Raw genomic sequence first — 7,235 nt, 5'->3', positions numbered from 1 at the left:
CTCGATGTCTGCTCTCAGCCCATTCACAAATCGCTTACACATGTAGCGCTCGTCGACATGGTTGTTGAAGAACGGAAAGTGCTTGGCCAGGGACTCCAACTTGGAAGCATATTCCGGTATAGACATGCTCCCCTGACGGAGAGTCAGAAATTGTGCCACCCGCTCGTCTCGAGCGCTAGTTGGAAAGTACTTTTCCAGAAATGCAGCACGAAAAGAGTTCCAGTTCACCTCTTCATTGTTTGCTTCCATGATTCCTCTGGCGCCCCTCCACCAGTACTCAGCATCTCCTAACAACAGAAAAGTCGCCATGCCCACCTTGGCTCCTTCAGCAGTTTGCAGCACACCGAAAATCTTCTCAATCTCTTGGATCCAGAGATCCGCTTTATCCGGGTCAGTCCCACCCGTGAACTTGGGTGGATCCTGCCTTCTAAAATCATTCAACCCCCTGTTCTGGTCCAGGGCTGCTTCTCTCTGAAGCCGGTGTAGCTCGCGTGCATCCTCAGTAGCACGCCTATGTGCATTGTCATTCGTTTGTACAGTCATTGCTTGGACCAAAGTGGCCACCATCTCAGCAAGTTGGTTAGAGTTCACCATGTTCTGTTTAGTTAAACAAACAATTAGTACTAATCATAAGATAGCATTTACCATAACTATACAATATGATTAAGCAATAACTTCAATTAATTCTAAGCGAAAAATCGTTTGGCAGAAAATCAATTTTTACTCTTTGCAGAGTCACACAACCTAGCACAGAAGACCTATTCCCCAAAGACTCCCGAAAGACTAGACAAGCTCTGATACCACAGTGTAACACCCCGATTTTCCGGTGTCACTTAGTAACTCAAAAATAAAACAAAGCGGAAAAGCAGGGTTTTTTTTTCGTTTTCTTTTTAGAATAAAAGACATTTTCAGAATAGAGACGCAACCCAAAATGCGATAAACATAAACTAATATACAATACTATTACAGCCCTGCTGTAACTAAAAGTCTCACAAGTATTAACAAGCGACAGAAAGTGAGCCCGAAGGCAAAAGAGTACAAGTCCAGAAATCAAGTGAGAAGTTTATAAGTACAGTCCTCCAAAACATGAGAGAGTCAGCTCAAAACAGCCTCCTCCAGATTTCCTAATGTCTGACTACTCTCTGTGATCCCCATGACAGGGAACCACACAAAAAGTAATGCGTCGGAGAACTACCCTGCCCCAAATATAGACACGACTAGTCAGAGCTATGACACTAACACCCAACCTTAGTAGGCTCTAAACACCCATACCTTATACTTCCATCATCGACCCTCATCTGGTCATGCATTCAGTCCGGGTCCTCGTCGAAGGGTTCCGTAGTAGTCGTTACGCTCCTGGTCCTCCCCGAGTGAAGAACCGTCTCGAACCAGCAGGCCGACCGCCCAAACACAGACATACAAACAAAGCCAAGGCGCTAGGGTCAACTTACAGTATACAATAGATAATACAAGCAACATGTGAAGAATAGGGGGTATATATATGTTGTATATATAGATATAAGTTATGTATTGCCTACCCTAAGGTATATACATAGCATATTATCGAATCTCTAATACAATTCAATCATCAAAACACATAACGATGTTTATCAACATCAAATCATCAAGATCCCAACAACTATAGTTAGAGTGCATGATATGTCATGCAACGTCAATCCAAAAATGTTCCAGAAGAAGTAGGCTGGGCACGATCGAGTCGATCCCAACACTGGCCTTGTGTCGACCATATCCCTCGGGTGTCGCCTACAACCTAGACATAGCCGGATCAGTCCTAACCCTGTGGGTCGACGTTTTCCTCTGCTGTGCCCGACATCAACAGGTCGATCCTAACCGTGCGGTCGATCATATCCCCCGTCGAATGCCCGAGGTACCGGATGGCACCTTTCACGAATAAATGCATGAGTGAAATATGGTTAGCCAAACAACGACCGTCCCCACCAGGATACACGTGTCTAGCTAGAGTATATTTTCTCTACTGTACCCGAAGGTATACTGTACCCGAAGGTATACTGTGGTCATTGACCAAAAACTTGCTTAATCAGCAAAAGTGTTAGAGTTTATTGGCTCTACTGTACCCTAAGGTAAATGTTGATTCTGCGACAAAAGACAGATAAATATAAAAAGAGTGCAATCACCCTTGATGACTTCTTTAGTCATCTGACTCATCAAATTTTGATGGTCAAAAACTGCTTAGCGAGCGAAAGAGTACCAATGTACTCGGAAACTTATAGTCCCCTAGCTTGTCTTTTAGATAGCCAAACAAATAAACTGCTCATCGAGCGAAGAGTACTTATGTTCTTGGAAACCTATAGTTCCCCGACTTATCCCTTTAGATAGTCGAACCATAAAACTACTCATCGAGCAAATGAGTATAAACATACTCAGAAACTTATGAGTTTCTCCAAAACTTGGATTCGGCGACACTTCTCATATTCCAAAACTAGTATCCAAGCCCTAAGCTTTTATCTGAGATTGTTATCATTATTTAAAGAGTTCAGATGTTGTTTAGTAAATTATGAATTTTCCTTGAAATTTAGTTTTCATTTATGTCTGTCTCTAATCTTATGAGTTTAAAAGATCCTATCATCCCAAGTAACTCCCAGAGAAGGTCGCGATGCACTAAAATAATAATAGGGGTCCGAACCTCGGTTCGTCCCGTCAAACTTTCCAAAATCTCATCATGAGTATGACATAGCTACCTATTTTCCCACACTCTGACGTACAACAGATATATGTATAATTGCACAACCAAGTTAGCACAATCCAACAATCATGGCACATATATCAACACATCCTAAGATTAACCATTTAGCACATAGCATGTGAATTAATCAACAATCAATCAAAGCAATAAGCAAATCCCAATCAACAATGTCGGCCGAAGCCTCAGAAAATGAAGACACACGTCTCAATTAGTTCACTCGGCCGAAGCCTCCAGAAAACATTTTCCAGTTCAAAGCCATAAACAATATTCAATGCAATCCTCAATGTCAAGCAATATTCAAGTCGAAGTTATCGACGTCTACAATACAAATAGCTAGTAAGTAAGTTTCCCTAACCTCGAGTTGTTCCAGTCTCGCGGTGCAGGTTTTCCTCACAATCTAGCTCAGTAATACCCAAAGTTCCTTCAAATGAACCTTGGAGAAAACAAAGCGAAAATCAATCAAAAATCGATTAGCTCGATCACAACAAAGTTAATTAACGATAGACAAAGCTTACGAAGCTTCATAGTACAACAATCGAGCACGAGAGGACGAGTTATCGCGAAAAACGAATTTCTCCCCCCCCCTCAAAACATGCTCTCGGCCACTCAAGGAAAAAGGGTTCCGGCGCTTTTTCTTCGATCTAATTTAATTCCTAGGTAGTTTTAGGGTAAAACTAGGGCAAAGAAATTGTCCGAAAAATTTTAGAACGAACGGTTTGAATTAGGACTAGTTAGGGGCACTTTGGTCCAAAATTAAAGCTCAAAAACTCAAAGTTGAAACTTCGGAAAACAAAATTGATGGGGTCGTTCACAACGACATTTATAGCAACTAATCCTAAGGACACTAAGTCGTATTGTGGCTTTTCGAAGATAAAGTTTCAATATGTGCGTAAAATGGGTTTTATACAGTTTTTCAGATCTTTGGCGACTCGATCGAAATCGGCGCGCATCGGCGAGTGATTTCGCTTGTTGGGCAACTATAGAAGGTAGTTCAAAAGAAATATCGGGAAAATCGAACTATTTTACGAAAAGCTCGAAACTTTGAGCTCAGAAAGAGATAAAGAAACGCGATAAAAAGAACGATCAGAGGTAAGAATAAGCAAGAGTACCTGAATGTCGCGAAGTAGCAACGAACAGCACGAAGATCGGTCAAGAAACGACGAAGTTCTCTCCTCTCCTTCCTCTCCTCAAGCTCGCGGCCTCAAATGGGGGAATGGTGGGATATTTTCTGTTTTTTCTTCTATTTATAGAAGAGTGAAATCGCGGGAAAATGAATATTTCGCGATTCCGATTTTTGCAGTACGTTCATCTGTGAATTCTAAGCGAGATTCTGGCGACAGAATTCCAGAACTCAAAATAAGTCTCTTGAATTTGAAGAAAACGATCCAAAAGCGGTGTGAGTCAAAATGCCCCGAAAAACTACTTTTTGCTGTGAAAGTCGGATGACAAAACTTTGTTCTGAAGAAAGATTGGAAGCGTCGAAAGAAAACTGGCTACGCGGATGGAAACTTCGTTAGAACCTCTGAATAGAAAAAAGTCTTCATTCAGCGTTTGAATTTGGAGTTTTTAGAAAAAGAATTTAGTGTCGTCAGACTTCCGAGAAGTGAAACCTATCGTGCGTATAGTCCAGAGTTCTGAAATGAAACGTTGGTCGAGGGAAAAATAAAGAGAACTTCTTATTTTTCCAAGGATTTAGAATTTTGCTTAAACAGTGCTTTAAGAGCGGATCTATCCTATTCTGGACACTCTTGCCATAAGGCGGGTGTGCAGACGACTCGTGCTAACTCCTAAAACGTCTATGGTACTATCCTCAACCAATTCCTGAACTTTCTTCTTCATTAAACTTTCCCAAACAGCAAACTCCTGTCACACTTACACCGATCCTACGCTTGAGTCGGAAATATAATTATTTAATCCAGTTCCGAAATCTGGGTCTTACATTTTTCGCTTTCTACCACCATGTTTTCGTTTACGGGTTATTGTAATTGAATGAATATTAACAATTGCTCTTTTTGTTAAAATTAGGGATTTGGGAGCTTGATGGATCTATTCAAGGTTGCATCTCATGATCAAATAAGAAGGATGTTCAAGGTGAATCTGGGAGTTCTTGATGGGTTTGTTCACGATGGTTGAAGCCAAGCGTTTGAGAGAGCCATTGGTTACTTTTGGTCCGCTAAGGTTAGTGGGCAGATCTAAGTATTTTTTTTTTGCCCTTTCGTTCCTGCTTCCTATTTTTTTTTTGCCTCCTCTTTTTGTTTGGCCTCTTCTTTTTTTTGCCTTCTCCTCTATTTTGGCCTCCTCCTCTCTTTGTGTATAGTTTGGAGCCACAAAGCTCCCTTTGACACTTTCCTAGTTTAATGAGATCATTGACCCTTGATCAAAAAAAAATTATGTAGTATATAAAATTTATAATGTAATATTTATTATTTAATTATTAATATTGATAATAAATTTTAAATATTTAATCCAATTCCTATTAAACTTTATTTAAATTCTTTAATAATAATTGATATTTAAATATTATTAATTCATATTAAATTTTATAAAGTAGATAATTATTTAATTATATTTTATATTTAAATTTATTTTCTATTTATCTTTTGTAATAATTCATATATAGTTAAATAATATTTAATATTAGAAAATAAATATTAATGTTTATGTAAAAATTTAACTAAAAATTACTTTTCTAATTCATATTTAAATATTATTAATTAAAATTTAATATTATAAAATAATTATTAAACTTTATTTATTGATTTTTTTTAATTATCAAACTTTATTAAAATTCGAATTTATTTTCTATTTATCTTCTGTAATAATTAATATTTATATATTATTAATTAATAATTAATATTACTATAAAAGTTAAAAAAAAATTAGTAATTTAGTTTGATATTGTACTTTTTCCTCTAGTGTTCTCTCTTCTTCCCCCTTTCTTAGGCTAACACGCCTGTTGCGTGTCAGATAACATAGCACGTGAAGTGCCAAAAGTTTCTTTTGCCCGTTTGAACCGATAAAGCATTACAACTATCCTCAGATGTAGGTTTAAAGCATACTTTGTGCCAGTACTATGTGGCAGTACTCTGTGCAACTTTGGCAGCTTGTAGAGTGTTGTCACTCCAGTTGTTGGAGTAATAATACATTAACCATGTGCTACACAGTAAATGTATTGTTTAATATAGTTAATTATATACCCATAGGTAGAGATACATCTACATACCCAGTTTGAAAAAATGCAAATACCAAGTAGGGAACCACCACTTAGTGACGGAATGGGCAAATATGTTGCTTTTGTTGGTAGAGAACCAGTAATATACCGAATTTGGGATATGATGATTGCAAACGCCAGGTCTATGGATACCCTGGGGCCTTTTTATTGTGTTCAATTTTACTTTCTCCTCACGTGACGGTATCAACAGACAAAGAAATAAGGGTATTAACCCCTTTCACCATAACATGGGCTACATCCCAATCTTCCACCAATTCTTTTTCTTTTAATAATATATGTAAGTGCGCTCACTTGTTTGGTGACCCACAGGGGTATGGCTGTTGTACCGCAAGAGATAGAGCAGGGATCATCACAAGTGAATTGGACACCATATCTTTCACCCAAAACCTTAAGGCAATGGATGTATGGTTCCTCTCACTTATAAAGTGTTCATCACTCTTCTATCGTCCAATGTGGGACTTCTTACTCACACATGAATTCTTAACAATCTCTCCCTCAAGTGTGAGTCCATCTCAAGCGGAAACCTCCAAATACTTGTACCGCCGTTGGATCTCCATTAAAGGGACACGCCGCCTAGCCACCATTGCTAGGAAGACTTTCGACACAAGGAGTCGTCACCATGATCGCACTTACCATCAGCTCTGATACCACTGTTGGGCCGCAAGAGGATAGACCAGGGATCATCACATTGGGCTAACAAGAGCACACCACAAGTGGATTGGACACCACATCTTTCACCCAAAACGTTAAGGCAATGAGTGTATTCGTCCTCTCACTTATAAAGTGCTCATCACTCTTCTAATCATCCAATGTGGGACTTCTTACTCACACTTGAATTCCCACCAATAAGCAACCGCCAAACAATATCGTCATCTAGGGGCGAAAATATTATTTTTGTAGGGGGCAAACAAATTTTTAGAATGTATATATTGGTTAGATTTGTGCTTTCACAGAGGCGATAGCCCCTTTTCAATAAGTATGGGTCCTTCCGCGATTCAGCCCCCTAGCAGCCTAGCTGAAGACACACACATTATTCACATTAAAAATATTAAATATGAACAAAATAGAAACTTACAAAAGCAAGAAGAACACACTTTAAAACAAAATCAGGAGTGAGGGTTGAGTATGGGTTAAGAGAGTGTCGATGTGCAAGTGTTGGAAGTGGAACACGTAAATATTTATATGCCTAGTGACGCCTTATGTGAGGCTATCATCATTCATGGAAAAATCCTATCTTGGGGTGTCCATGATGTCAACATACGGAACACACGAGATTCT

This window comes from Lotus japonicus, chromosome 2, assembly GCF_012489685.1.
Source record: "Lotus japonicus ecotype B-129 chromosome 2, LjGifu_v1.2".
NCBI classification, from domain to species: Eukaryota; Viridiplantae; Streptophyta; class Magnoliopsida; order Fabales; family Fabaceae; genus Lotus; species Lotus japonicus.
Note: the sequence above shows the minus strand (reverse complement) of the source record.